Source organism: Drosophila suzukii, chromosome 3, assembly GCF_043229965.1.
Source record: "Drosophila suzukii chromosome 3, CBGP_Dsuzu_IsoJpt1.0, whole genome shotgun sequence".
Lineage (NCBI taxonomy): Eukaryota > Metazoa > Arthropoda > Insecta > Diptera > Drosophilidae > Drosophila > Drosophila suzukii.
In genome coordinates this window covers 85,110,539-85,125,180 of record NC_092082.1, presented here as the reverse complement: position 1 = coordinate 85,125,180, position 14,642 = coordinate 85,110,539, and the positions used below count along the sequence as shown (strand labels likewise).

The 14,642-nt window shown below is 42.6% G+C and overlaps 2 protein-coding genes across 5 annotated transcripts in view; one reads left to right on the top strand and one right to left on the bottom strand.

Annotated features, from left to right (window-relative positions):
- The window catches only part of RpS25 (ribosomal protein S25), a 234,165-nt gene that overhangs the window by 85,031 nt on the left and 134,492 nt on the right, over positions 1 to 14,642 (top strand). The gene's annotated exons all lie outside the window — the stretch shown is intronic.
- Positions 1 to 14,642, bottom strand: part of pros (homeobox protein prospero) — a 57,739-nt gene that overhangs the window by 40,561 nt on the left and 2,536 nt on the right. For 3 of the 4 annotated variants that reach the window (XM_070996504.1, XM_070996506.1, XM_070996507.1), the window contains exon 2: positions 6,564 to 6,612. The gene's annotated coding sequence lies outside the window, so the exon portion shown is untranslated. Of the gene's footprint in view, positions 1 to 6,563; positions 6,613 to 10,926; positions 11,614 to 14,642 lie in introns of those variants that run through there. The other variant, XM_070996505.1, reaches the window with a different exon arrangement.

Here is a 14,642-nt window from a genome sequence, read left to right as displayed (position 1 = left end):
GGAATGAAAATACCAGGGGGTGGAGGTCCCCGTGAGCAACACGAAACCGCAATCATTTTGCACTTTTCGAGGCAACAACCAAACTAAACAGGTTAGTTCAAGGGGTTGGGGTTTGGTAATTCGAAGGCGTCGAGCGGCGGAAGGAAAAGGCGTTCACAGCCGAACATAACAATATCCGGAAAGAAACCAATAAACGGGAAATTCCGCCGAAGGGCCGCCGACTAAATGTTTTTTGGTGGGAACCGAGTTGGGAAAAAGGATCGAGTAAGGGTGGTTTAGGACTGATTGGACCCATTGGGAGCGGAAGCAGAGCGTTTAATTCGTTAACTGGCGGAAGAAGGTGACTGGAAAACAAGTAACAGGTCGCACATAAATTAGACTCCCGGCTAGTGCATTAATGTGCATGTGCCCACTCCTGGAAATTTATCTCCCACAACACCCATACCACCCCGGCAATTAGCCCCCTTCCACTCTGGCCCACTGATAAGATTGGGCCCAAACCCAAACCCTAACCGAAATGCAAACAAAAATACTAGCGGTCTATTTGCATGGGACTAGAACGGAGCAGAGCTTCGATTGTTTGCTTTAAGGGTAAACCGCACTCCCATTTATAGATATGGATAGAGATATATGCATATAGATGGTGCTGATAAATCGAAATAGTACTTGAAGCAAATAAAAGTGCCTATGCAAACGGGTCGAGTAAATAATTTAACTAAAAGCGCGCGAGCCATCGATTAGATATAGACGATGGCGACAGTTGAGGTTTATCAAGGACTGTATTCGATAAGATAGCCACTCCACATACCATCCTTTAGCACCCATTTGAAATGCCCTCAAAGTATGCAGCAAAAGTTTCGCCCGGAAGTGCCAATAAGAAAGCCATCCAGTACTCATCAGCAACGTCTCGCAGAACAAAGATCCTGGCTAATTTGCGGCAACAACTCGTAACGAGCATGTAAATGAAAGTTTAACTGTAACTGCAAGTTAAAACCCATTTATACCGGATAATTTGGGGGGTATGGCTGGTAAATTGGCCAAGTGTAAGCCAAGGCTCTTGACATCTAATTGAGGGTGGATTTTGGATTCGTCTTCCTTTCTTGGGGGAACCTTGGACCGCCTTCAAGTGTCTGCCGGCAACGCCTTGAGTGTGACTTGGGTCCGGGGTCCTGAGTTCTGGCCCTCTGCCACCCACAATTATGTCAATAGCCAAGTTTTCAGGACCAGCCGAGATTTGGTAGTGACAAAAGGTTGGCCCTCTACCATCCACTCCCCCCCTTATAGCGGCTTGTATTGTTTACCCTTGGTAAATATTTTACGGCCCAAGAAGTGCCACAAGAAACTGTAACCGAGTCCTGGGAAAAGGGGCTTAACCTGCTGAAATGTCAAGTGGGGCCGTCGCTTCTTTTGATTTTTCACATTTTTCCTTTCGCCTGCCTTTTGCGGTCGCTTAAGAAACATTTTCCAGGCTTTTTCATCTCTTTTATTTTTGCTCGGCTTTTTCTTTGGCTTTGTTTCCTTCGCGCTTGCCAATTAGTCCTATGCGATTTTGAATGTCCTTTTCGGTTTGCCCCTGTCCAAGGATTCTTATGCCGCCAACCCTTAATTAATGGCTCGCTTATTTCTCAACTTCAGTCTTCGTCCTGAGCTCAGTTCGCCAACTATTTTGTCTCATTTTCCGGCTGACTTAAGCGCTTAATAGTTTTCAGTTTTTATGTGCCATAGTTTCGTATCCCTGCTCCTGCGATCCTTATTGGTGTGTCTTCTTTGGCTTGCACTTTTCTTGCTCAAGTCGAAACTTTTTCTTATTGGAAAGGGTTCGGAACTTTGCCTGTGTGTGCGAGTCCTTGTTTTTTGTGGTCGCCCGGTAGTTAATCAATTTTTTGTCCTTTTTTTTTTTTGTATGGATTGTGTAAAAAGTTTAGTCTACAAGTATGTTCCCAAAACGAGGGGGGCATACAAGTCTTTTTGTGGTCGGGTGCAAGGGAAAAGTTTTAATTAAGAAAACCTTGAAGTGATTTATTGATTAGAACTCGGCCTGGTCAAACTTTCTGTGGTCGCAGACTACGATGGTGCCCCTCAACTTCAACTTTCCGACTTTCCTTTAGCTGGAGGAGGTTCTTCTATCTATCTCTACACCGAAGACAACCAATGAGAGTCTTTTTATGGTTTTTTATGGGTGATAATTGAGCCGGTGTAGGGGAAACCTCTATACTTCTACGAAATCCAGTAAGTTCAACAAATGCCAAGCGCGGCGAAATCAATTCTCCATCTCACTCTGGCTAGAGAATATAGAAAAATACCGATTCGCTGCTTACGGAAGCGCAAAGAAATACACCCACTAACCCAGCCCCTTCTCAAACAAGTACTATACCATACCATATACCATGCCAAGCCAAACTTACATTCAGTCTGCTCAACTGGCAGAACGAAACTTTGGACCCAGCCCACAGAAACTTTGGGCATTATTATTACTGGCCAATACGCAGTAAGAAATAAAGTCGAGGAAACAACAAACAAAATGGTGAGCACTTCCGCCCGGCCCGAAAGTAATTACCAAAAGTCGGTAGTCGGTAGTTGGTAGTCGGGAGCTCCAACTTGGTCTGTGCCGCACATTTCACGCCTCCGCCCCCTTGAAAAGCGGTCATTGTTTTAATTGTAAACAATATGAAGATAATCAGAGGCCCGAAATCAGTGCGTGGCAGGGGAGAAACTGCAGCTCAGGTGCCCGGTTCTTGGTGACACATACCCACCTCCAACTCCACGAGTCACCCACTCTACCTTCAAAAAAAAGAATAAAACCCAACGGCGGAAGTGTCGCCCTGACTGTGGGCACAACAAAAAAGCGGAACTACTCTTGAAAGATTTGCGTTGGACAGGCGGGCACCTTCACCTGGCTACCTGGCTACCTGGCCGCTCTGTCTGCGGCTTTTCATCGGTTCCCGGCAACTTTCGCGGACTGAGGCTGTCATGAGTTGCTGGCCCTCGCATATTATTAACGTTTTAATACGTATTTGTGCTGGCTCGCCCCTGCTTTCTGCCACTTTGGTGCGTGCTGCCTGGCGGGGGAAATGGTAATGGTAATGGAAGTGGAAGGGAATGATGGACGGGGACAGAGGGTGTGCCTCGACCACTTGTTGTGGACCGGAGCACGTGGGAAAGTGGAAAGCGGCCATCGATGCGAATGGGACCATTGAGCTTCCGCCTGGTCTTAAGTACACTTGACACTTTGGTTATTAATTTTAAGCAGCAGTACTTATATTTACTTGGGAAATAAAGATACAAATAAGTTAAAAATTAAAATATTATCATAATTTTACGTAAAACAGAAGGAGTTAAAAGTCCTCGAAGTACCATCATGCATTAAAATGGTAAGGAAGAACTTGTTCTTGAATATTTGAGAAACAATTTGAGATTTTTAAATACCTACATGTAAACCAAATCAAAATAAAGATACAAATGATTTTAAAAAAAAAATTTATCATAATTATACTTAAAACAGATGGATTTAAAAATCCTCAAAGTACAATCAAGCATTAAAATGGTTAAGAAGAACTTGTTCTTGAATATTTGAGAAACAATTTAAGATTTTTTAATACGTACATGTAAGCCAAATCAAAAAAGTTTCTAAGATCTTGTTAATGAAATTAAGAATGGGTTAACTTGAAATTAACTGTAATCAATGATATGTGTACGTTTAAGAACCCAGAATTTCCAGTGTAGCTTAGAGCCTTGGCATGACCAGTGCAGTGCAGTCGAGCGATCTAGATAGCGCCGAATAGAGCTAGATCCGACTGGAGCCCAGTGCATTTGGATGGGATGGGATGCTTGAATGATTCCCGCCATATGAGACGCGACACCAGCCCAAATCGACTCAGATCGCCTCACGCCAAGTGCTCGTGCATCCGGTCTGGTTTTTGGGGGTTGGGCCGAGGCTTGATTCGCCTGCTAGTTTATGTAAGTCTATGGCGAATGGGTGTCTGTATTGTGTGCTCCTCTCTAGATACTAAATACCAGATACTCGAACTAGATGCCATCGCACAGATGCTCTCGTACTCGCACTTGTCGTCGTGCTCGTACTCATGCATGGCGCGCACCAAATACGAAATAAATTACACTTGATTATCTTGTTGCTCGCCTGGCTGCTGCTCGACCGCTGATCTGTTGCAATAGTTTGTCCATGTCCGAAATAGGCGAACAAAAAACAAGAAAGATCGGGGGTGGCTAGCTCTACGAAGTTTGGATGCCCTCAGTTTTAAAAACAAAAGGGGTTTAAGTTCAGCAATTGATTTGATGTGAAATAAAATGTCTAATAGAATTTGGAAGAATTACATTTTATTGTAAAACTATGAGATGCTAAGATCAAAAAACAATTATATATAATATATATCAATAGTAAATACCTAATTTTACAATCACCTATTATATTATCTTATTAGTATATATTTATGATTTTTTTCTAGACCAACTATAACTATCGAGCTCTGATAAAGAATAAACTAATTGCTTTTATCAACTATATATCTTATCTATTGCTAAGTTCTGTTCGATTAAGTATATGTGTAGTTATTTATGATCTTGTGGTGTATGTTTCGTGGTATTTATTAGAAGTAAAGAACATTCTAGAAATTTAGTTTTAACCTTTTAAGGAATTATAAGAACCCTTCTATAATATAGAGTATAGCAGACTAACAGAAGGCCGGACACACAGACAGACCCTGGACATGTGTGGATATTCTACAAGTCATTTGCTGACTTAATTTCCAGCGCTTGAAACGGAATAGAACGGAACCGAGCAGACTGCTGTAGTTTCCAGGGGGCGGAGTGGGCTGTGGGGGTGGTCAGTGGGTGGCTGGGAGCAGATGAGGGTGGGGGTTTGGGAGGTAATTTCCACAAGAGCCGCGACATTTGCTCAGCGAGGCGTGCAACTTTGGCCGCCGCTCAAGTGAGCTCTGCCATTGGCCGGCGCAAGTCAGATATTTTGCTCGGACTCGGGATCGGAATCGGAATCGAGCTATACTATATGCCCCGAGTGTGTGCTTTATTTAATTCCAGATAATCATCGCGACTTGTTGCTGGCTCTATGTCTCTGTCTCTTTCTGTTTCTGTTTCTGTGCCGCGTTTTAGGGTAATTTTCTTTTCGCAATTGAATGAATTTGCGTTTCGGACTGCCTCTGTACTAGCCAGCCCCCTTCTATTACCTCCCCCCATCCCCCACCCGCCACACTTTTTTCATATTGTTCGGTCTCAATAAGAGATTATTCGAGGGCTATGTATAGATGTATATTTAGATGGTTGCGCTCAGCTGCATGGTAGAAATTTTCACTTCCGTTCTTAAAACGATTTCCGGCCGACCATCAGAGGAGTTGGCCGTGCATGGCGAAAGGTCCGATGTTTCGAAGTTTCGAAGGCCCGAAACTTTCTACATGACATTTCCACCTGGATGCTGCGCCAAAGTTGCCTTCGTTCCGCACAATGTGCTAAACATTGTGAAACTTTCTTGGTAGCGAATGTACAAAACAAAACAAGCAACTTGCCTGGGTCTTGGATGGCTAATAAAAATGGGGGAATGGGAATGGGAAGGGGGTTATGCCCAGGCATTGTGCGCCTAAAAGTCAACTTTAATTTAGCATTTTTCATAAGTAGCCTTAGGTGCACTTACTTATGCACTGAAAAGAAAACAGGCGAGTAGAGGGGGGACTGCTGCGATGGCTGCACATGAGCAACTCAAGCCGAAGGGTTAAAGTTCCGCCTCCAAGTGGATTTAAACAAGGGGAGGGAAATGCCAAACAGAACTGAAGTTGGCAATAACAAGTAAAAACAGCAGAAAACTCATTTACACGGCATCGAGCTGGATAATAACGAGGCTGGGAAATGGGAAATGCTTAAGACTTGCTTCCTTCTATTTTGTCGCTTAAGCTGAAAATAATTGCAGCCTGCTTGTAAATCCAACAACGCAGCAACTAGCGGCGTCTGCTGTCAGCAAAAGGATAACACGGCGCCTCATTACACACACACACACACACATGTGCAGTGTACATAGAACACACACATGCAACTTCAGCAATTTCCGTTTCCGCTGTTGCACTGCACTGTACTGTTCCCTACACTTCTTCTAGCCCAGACGCCTCTGTTTGTTTTCCTTTTTTATTTTCTCCCAGCAGGTCTGGCGGGTGGAAAGTCAAAGAAAATGTCTGCGTGAAGGGCTGACTTGGTAGGAGAAATTGAAACGGACACAGGGCAGATGTATGTAGATGCCCCGCCTCCCCGCCTTCCCGCCCCCAACACAACCATCTCTGTCAGTTTTCTTTGCCATTTCATCTTAAGTAGCACACAAATAAACAAAGGCAAACAAGCGAGGATTGCCGAGTCCTGCAGCTCACAAAGGCGCCTCTCCATATGGCAGCACTTTTCGATTAAGGATACCCTCTGTCTCTGTGAGTGTGTGTGTGTGTTGACTTTCTAATTAAAAAATGAAGTCCACTCGAGCACAAAGGCGTTTCATTAGTCCAAGACTGGACGCAGACTTAAAGTTAGAGGGTTATATACTGAAGTGGACTTACCAAAATTTAAGCGGCTTTCTCATTGGATAACTTCTCGATATGGTGTAACCTGCAAGTAAAAAGCAGACGATTGCACAGGGCGCAACGTAAATGTAAGATTAGTAATCTGGTCAATTTGTTCAGATGGTAAGCTGAAATGGTTGTGGAGAATTCAATGGGGGAAAAGTTCACAAGCCCTAGTTCTCAAAGTTTCTTTGTCTAACTCAACTGCATTGTTTTAAGTGCGAGCTATTTGGCGGTTTTATAGGATTAATATTTATAAGTGATTGGATGGGTTTGCAAGTCACAAGCTGCAAGCGAAAATTAAGTTATTACAATTTTGGGAAGGGAATGAATATATTTTATTACTGGGTTGGATACAAACCAAAATCAATACAGAAAAAATTAAAACTGTTTTAAAATAAAAAAATGTCTACGGAATTTTATATTACTAAACAAGCTTTAAAGTTTTTAACTGGTTTGGAAAATTATAAGTTCTAATGCTGCTGATATTATAAAATTGACGTAAATCAAATATCATATTTTAAAAATAAAATATCATATCAAAGTTTAAAGATTTTAACGCATATCATTTGAAATTTTTTTTAATTAACAATAATTATACTTGATTGGAGTGATTATAATTTTGTAATATCAGTGCCTTACCAAAGTAAATATTATAAAATAAGTATAAAATAAGTAGTTACTTTTGTGTAGCTTTTTAATGCACAACAAATAAACTTGCAGCTTTTCTATTTTATATCTGAGCTCCTTAGTTGCCTAAACTTAAGTTTAATATTACTCTAATCAAAATATGATTTTCTCGAATGTTCAGTTTGATTTGGGGGGAAATGTTCTAGTTTTTGGTTTGTTTTCTTGGTTTTGTTTTTTTTTTTTGCACCAATACCATTTGCGATATTTTACCCTTAATTTAAGTTACAATGCCAGTGGCGAGTGCGAATCGAGCCGCTTCAGAGGATCGCCCCGCTTCATTGGGGCCGTGTGTTCAGCGTTGGCAGCTGGCGGCAGGAGCGGCGGCAGCGACAGTCGCTCCCGGGGAGCGGGACTGTACCGCTGCCAGGAGCAGGAGCGGGCGGGAAAGGTCCGCTGACCGCTCCGGTCGCTGGTGATGCGGTTCGGAATTCGGAGGAGGGCGGCTCATTTCTCTGGCCGATTTGTTGTGCACAGATTTTATTTTTCGGGGGGACTTTTTCGTTTTGGGACTTGGGGAGGCGAACACAATTCACTCTAGCGCTGCGGTCAACGGGGGTCGGGACTGGGGTCATCAGGGGTCACAAATGGCACATTTTCATTTCAATTATTTCTAAACAAAATTATTTATATTTTTAAGGAACCGCCGCACGGCTTGCTACATTTCTTGTCACTTTATGGCGAGGCACACCGAAAATTATGCCACACTTTTCACTGTTTCAGATCATTTCCGGTTACTTGGATTTAGTTAATTCATTAAGTTATTTTTACGGTTTCTTTCGGAAAGGTTTTCCAAAGATTTGTTGCCGCAGCGCTTTCGATTTTACAAGTTTAATTTAGAATTTCGGGCATTTTTGCTTTGTTATATATCTTGTCAGAATTTTCTTCTTGTGGCTTATTCTTTTATTTTTATTCAGGCTAGATATGGGATTTCTTTAAAAAAATATATTTTCATTATTATATGAATCTTTAAGATTTTCAAAATAATGAAATTTAGATCAAAACCAAATATTATAATAAATAAATAAATCGAAGTATAGAAATAAGAAATAGTCAATAACATATAAACAAATTTAAAGTAAATATTTAACACATAAATAAAAATGTTCAAAGTATTATTTGTAGAACATAAATAAACTTATTCTTAATATAATCTAACAACTAAAACTTAAACAAAAAAAGATTTTAAAAGAAACGTTTTAAATTTAACAATAAGAAATATAATTTAAATGCAGAAGAGCTTTTGATTTAAATTCATTTTTATTTAGTTATATATTGTTATTTTTTGTATCACTGATTTATTTCACAACATTTGTTTTCTGAGTTGATAAATTCTTGTGGTTTTTCACAGTCGTAAATTGGGCTCACTTTGTCACAGTTTGGGGATATTTTTTAACCATTCATTAGCATTAGCATTTTATTGAACATTTTTCGATTGAGATGCTCTCATCATTCCATCCCCCAACCTGGCACGTACCATCGTCGAAGTGTGGACTTATGGGGCTAACGGGTAACTGATTACTGACTGCTATGGCCTGGTTGTTCTGTTGCGCTGTTGTTGTTCCCTAGCTGGGTGACCAACTGACTAAGGATGAGCCTTCTAACTGGCCGCTGCTGCTGCGCTGCTGTCGCTGCAAGCCAAGACGATCAAATGTCTCCCAAGAAACGAAGCCCCAATGCTTTTATATTCGGCTCCGAATGGGCCAGTGTGTCTGTGTGGAGAGTATTTATATAAAATTAGACACGACCCGCTGTATCTCAACTATATAAGTATAAGTATGGTCTGCTGATGGTGTCTGTGAGTGTCTGAGTTTCTGAGTGTCTGTGAAAAGTTGCTGACAAAGTTGAGCGGGGCTGCGGCGAATCTGAGGCTCTGGCTGTTGCCTTGGGCGCTTTAGATAATTTCCTACCAAGTTTTTCCCCATCAAAGCCAAGACGCGGCGCCTGCCAATGCGCAGGCAGGATAATTGCGGGCTAACATGTCGTATGCGCAATGTGGCCACCAATGCCGCAGCAACAGCAGCAAGTGGCGCCCGATTGCGTGTGTGTGTGTGTGTTGGTTGTGTTCGATGGTTTTTTTGTATTAGTATTTTTTTTTTCGTTTTGTTGGAGTGTGTGTGTGGCCCTTTGGTTGGCTAATCGCGAAAGAAGGCAGCGAATAAAGAGGCGCCGCAAGTTGCACGTACCACAAGACAGCGACACTTGAACTAATTGAGGAGGATCTGTGACTGGGTTCGATGGGCGAGACGATTGAGCTGGCTGAACTAGGCTTTAAATGGTTATCTCTAATTTATTTGATAATAAAATTTATTTATTTATTTTATTTTAATTTATTTTAATTATTTATTTTACTTTATTTTAATTGATTTGAAACTGATTTGAATTGATTCTTCAACTCAGACACACAGCTTAAGCACGCTAAACAATTTAGATGTTTTTCTTTTTTTAATTTTTGTTTGAATATTTTATTATTATTTTATTTTAATAATTTATTTGGAGTGATTTGAATTTTTACACAAGTCGAGGCGGCGTTCGTCGGCGTCGTCGATAGAAGACATACGCAAGCAAAACTTCTGCCAGCGCGCGTGACTGGAAACGTACTGAATTTTGTATTCTAGCCTGCGAAAGTAAAGTGCCAGAAGACCAAGGCGCTGCCTCAGTCGAAGTCGAAGTCGAGGATTCGGTCTCCGTTTCCGTTTCCGTCTCAGCTGCCGCTGCTGCTACTGATGCTGATGCTGCTGCTGCTTCAGTCAACGCCTGCCCACATAAGTGTGCTACACTTTCTTGCAAGCAGGCGAGTCCTTCTACTCCCCACTGCCCACTACCTATACCCCTACTACCCACCCCCCTTGGCATCCCTTATCCTGGCATCTGCGATAACGAGCTGCCTTTTCTATATACACGAGCGTCGTCGCTTTTAAATATATGTATATCCCATATAATAATATATATTATTTATATATGTATTAGGCGACGCCGGCAGCGGCAGAGGCAGCAGATAATTTCCTACACGCAGTAAGTGCAAGTAAGTGTGCGCCTGCTCTCACACACACAAACACACACATAGACGCACGCATACCTGCACGAAGAAGGAAGCTCCAAGGAGGAGCCGACTGCCGAAACGGAACGAAGCGGCCACGAGCGGGACGAGAACGAGCGGAAGGAGCTACGAGCGGACGAGCGGGCGAGCGGGCGGGCGGTTGGTACGACCGTACGCGCGCGTAGCTTAAGAAGGACTAGAAGAGAAGAAGCAGGCAGGCAGCGGCCGCAGCAAGTTGAGGTCCTTGCCGAGTAGCCATCGGAGCGGATTCGGAATCGGAAGTCGGGATGCCGAAGCTGCTGCGTAGGTGTGTAGGTGTATCCGCTGCCTCAGGATAATGTAATGCACTCACACACACACACGCACATGCACACTCAGACGCCGGCAGAGAGAGGACGCAATTAGAAAGCAGCAGGACACGAAGCAGCCGAAAATCAGGCACGAAGGCACGAAGACCCGAAGCCTGCGGCTGGCATTCTTCGTATTGCCGGCTCAGTTCGGAGACTTTCGAAAGGAGCAATCTCTCTCATCTCATCATCTCTCTCTACCTATCTCTCCCCTCTTTCTCTTTCTCTTGCTCCTTCTCTGTCTCCGCCAGCGTCTTCTTCTCAAGAGAACACACTATTTGCTTACCCGTCGGAGGATTCGGAGCATCACATGAGCAATTCTGCGTATCAAAATTGAGTTTTGGACTCTGTAGTTTCGAGTTCGTATAAAAAATATATACAAATCATAATAATACGTATATATACTTATAAAAATGTTGCCAACAATCTTTTTGCTTTGTACTTTTGATTTTACATTTGAATTTTGTAACTTGTGTCTTTGTTCATCTAGTGTCTTTTTTATTCAATTTCTTCGCGATTTTGTTCGTAATGTTTTATATTTTCTTAAAAGTTTTTGTTAAATATATAGTTTGTTACTTTTTCGTTAAGAACTAAAACGGACTGATGATGATATTGTGTTGTGGGAGGGCAAACAAGTTCAAACAAATAACAAACTGAGAATCGTCGAGAGTTCCTGCCGGTTGAGAGTTTAATCGAGACGTTTTTGGAGAGACGGCGAAAAAACACTTGAGAATCGTTCTTTGGAAGCCGGTAAATGTGGTTCGATTCCTTTTGGTTCTGAATGAGTTTTACTTTCTTTTTTTTATATTTTCGATGTTTGGACACACGATCTATCAACTGTTTTTCTGGGTACGAATTTCCTTATGAATTTGTTCGAGTTTTAGTTGCTGATTTTGTTGCTTTTTGTTTTTGTTTTTGAGTGCACGCAAACTTAATACTTAAAAATAAATGAAAACGTAATTGAAAAATCCGAAAATAAAAATTTGTTTGTACGACGACGTTGATGTGAAGCTTTGTACTAAAAATGCGAAAAATTATTTCGCCGCGAATAGGCCGAGGACGACCGCTGACGGTGTCGTTGTCGTTGCGTTGTCGTTGTCGTTGCCGCGACTCTCTGCCCCAGCCAATACGTGACTGTGTGTGTGTGTGTGTGCATGGGTGTGAGTGCGCTGGTATGTGTGTGTATTGGCAGCAAAAAATGTTTGCCCGCCGCAGCCGCGAAAAAATACGCGAATGTCCGGGGGGAAGGAGGAGGCTATATTTCCCAGGGAGGCATTGCAAAGCCAAAGGCAACAGCAAAAGCACACAGTGGGGCTTTGCAAATAAAATCAGCGGCAGCGCTGCCAGGACACCCTGAACCACCCACCCGAAACAGGATACTCTCCCACCCACCCACACACACACACTCACACACAGCGCTAAATTGGAGGGGAGCTCACACAGACACATAAGCTCTTTGAGCTAGAGCTAGTGCGCATTTCAAATACCCGTGTATATGGAGGGGCAGGCAGCGCTGCCGACGTCGACGTCGCTGCCAGTTGGGGCAGCTGAAACAAAATGGAGAATGGGCAAGTGTGCGTGTGTGTGTGTGTGCTTCCGGTTAGGCAGTGTTAGTGTGGTGGTGTTTAGCAGCAGAAAGAGCATCACCCCAAAAGGGGTGGACAAAGACTTTCTCAGGACATTCTCCTCTACTCTCAAGATTCCCCCATGTTCGAATTGCATTCCACAAGATACTCCAAAATCTGAACCCTACTTTGAGATTGCTGACAAGAAATCACTCAGAGTTGCCGTCGGTACTTGCGTTGGGGAAAGGACTTTGGTCTTATGTCTCTTAATACAGCGAGTTCCTAGAGTTTCGCCCCATTTTACAACAGATTTGTCTTTTTTTTTACCGAGCTCACACGTGCCAATGTTTTGAGAGGTACTCAAATGAAGCTAACAAGTAGTTTAAGTAAGGGAAATAACAATGGAATTTAGCTGACCGAAAAATAAGGCATACACCTAAGTGTAAATAATAGTAAAGACAGGAAAATAAGAAACAAAATAAATATTAAAAATATTATCATCATTAAAAACTTTTAAAAATTGAATAAATTCACCTGAAGAAAACTAATATATAAAAATAATATCTAAAATTATTTAAGGGAATATTTTTGTAAATGCTAAGATAATTTTTGTTGAGGCAAAAACTTGTATTCCGAGTGAAAAAAATGTATTTTCTCTTAAAGAAATAATTACTGATACTGATACTTTTACTTGGTCGCCTATGTTTCCTCTAATATTTTTAAGGGAAGTCCTTACATGGCTTAATTTATATTTCATACGATATTAGAAAAATATGTTAATGAATGAATCCCAAATTTTCAATCTGCCCTAGCTCCTAGTGTAATAATTTAATGGATAGAATTTTTGAAAGACTTCGATTGATGATGGAAAAGTGCATTTTTGGGGTTTTTAACATGGGGCATATGCGATTTTCGATATTCGATCACGTACAGGACAATTTACTGATGTTATTTATCCATGGCGGTGTTCAGTTTCTCTCTCGTGTCCACGGCAACGGCCTGGTTGATCCCAAGGATCCTGGTGAGTCCTGTGAGGCAGTTCGCCGGCCACTCTGGCATCGTTGTCTGCGTCGCCGTCGCCGGGAACGCGGAGCGGTGCGAGCGGTCCAGCTGGATGAGCTGAGCCAGCCGCTCCAGAGGATCGCGATGAGGCTCTGGCGGCTTTTCGATCGGTTGCAGTGCCTCGCAGTATCTGTCGGATTGCACCAGGATCAGAGTGTGTGCAAACATGAGAGGTCAGTCAGTGGACTTTGTCGGGTTTCCCGTTTAATATTTGCTTTCAAAGGTTTAATAGCATCTTGCTTATCTAGGGTTTGCCATTTCTCGAGGCTAGCATCTTAAGCATTTTGGGGGAAATTAATTTTTGAAAGACAGATGACAGCAGACGACGACGCAGACGAGTGGACGCCGTTGACTGGACTGTTTCTTTGGAACGAGGATGGGATCTTTGGTTTCAAGATGTCAGCAATTCGTTTTGATTCAATCGAGCGTTTTAAATTTTGGTCTTCACGGGGGCAGCGGCGGATTGTTTAAAAATCAATTGGATGTGTCAAAAAAATCAGTTGATTGCATTAGAATTTCGTTGTTTGCTTTCAATCGAAGCTGTTATTGTAACACACACCCGCTGACGCACACACACGCACGCACACACACACGAACGCACACGAAAGGACACTCGCGGCCGGATGCATATATTTAGATATATATATATATAGATAGATATTTGTATATATTTTATTTCATTTATTGTATATAAATAGTATTTGACGGCACTCGAATTGCAACTGAAGCCTCAGCCCCTCAGCGGTACGGGGGGCGTGGGCGTTTGACTTTGGGGGCGGCAAACGCGCGCGCACTTTGCACCCATTTATATGTGTATATATATATATCTATATTCTATACCGTATATATATATATATATATGGAATATATATATTTTATATATAATAATGCGGCCTCACTCCACTCCACCGCACCGCGTGTGTGTGTGCTGGGATGGTTTGCTTTTGATTTTTTAGAAAATAAGCAAGTCCGAAACTGAACCGAACCGTCGACGACTTGGACCAACTCTGCGGCACCTCGCTGGAGCTTCAGCAATCGTTACGTGGCGGCGTATCGCTGGCGTTTGCGTTACTTCTTTTGCTCGGTGCGGTGCGTCGAGCCGAGAATATAAAAAAGCAATGTTCTACTCAAAAGACGTCCAAAAGCCGTATGCCAACTGCGGCGGTGCCCAGTGCCCGGCCGATGCCTTCCGATGCCGATAGATGCGTTGCGTTGCGTTGCGTTTGCGTTCAGTTCGTTCGGCGTTCCGCCGAAAAAAGCTACAGACGCGCAAAATGCAGCGACACCCCCCGCCTCCGTATGTAAAAGCATCTCTGTTTAAGTTTTTTTCCTTTGGCAAAAGTTCGCGCGCGCAAAAAGCGCACAAACACACACA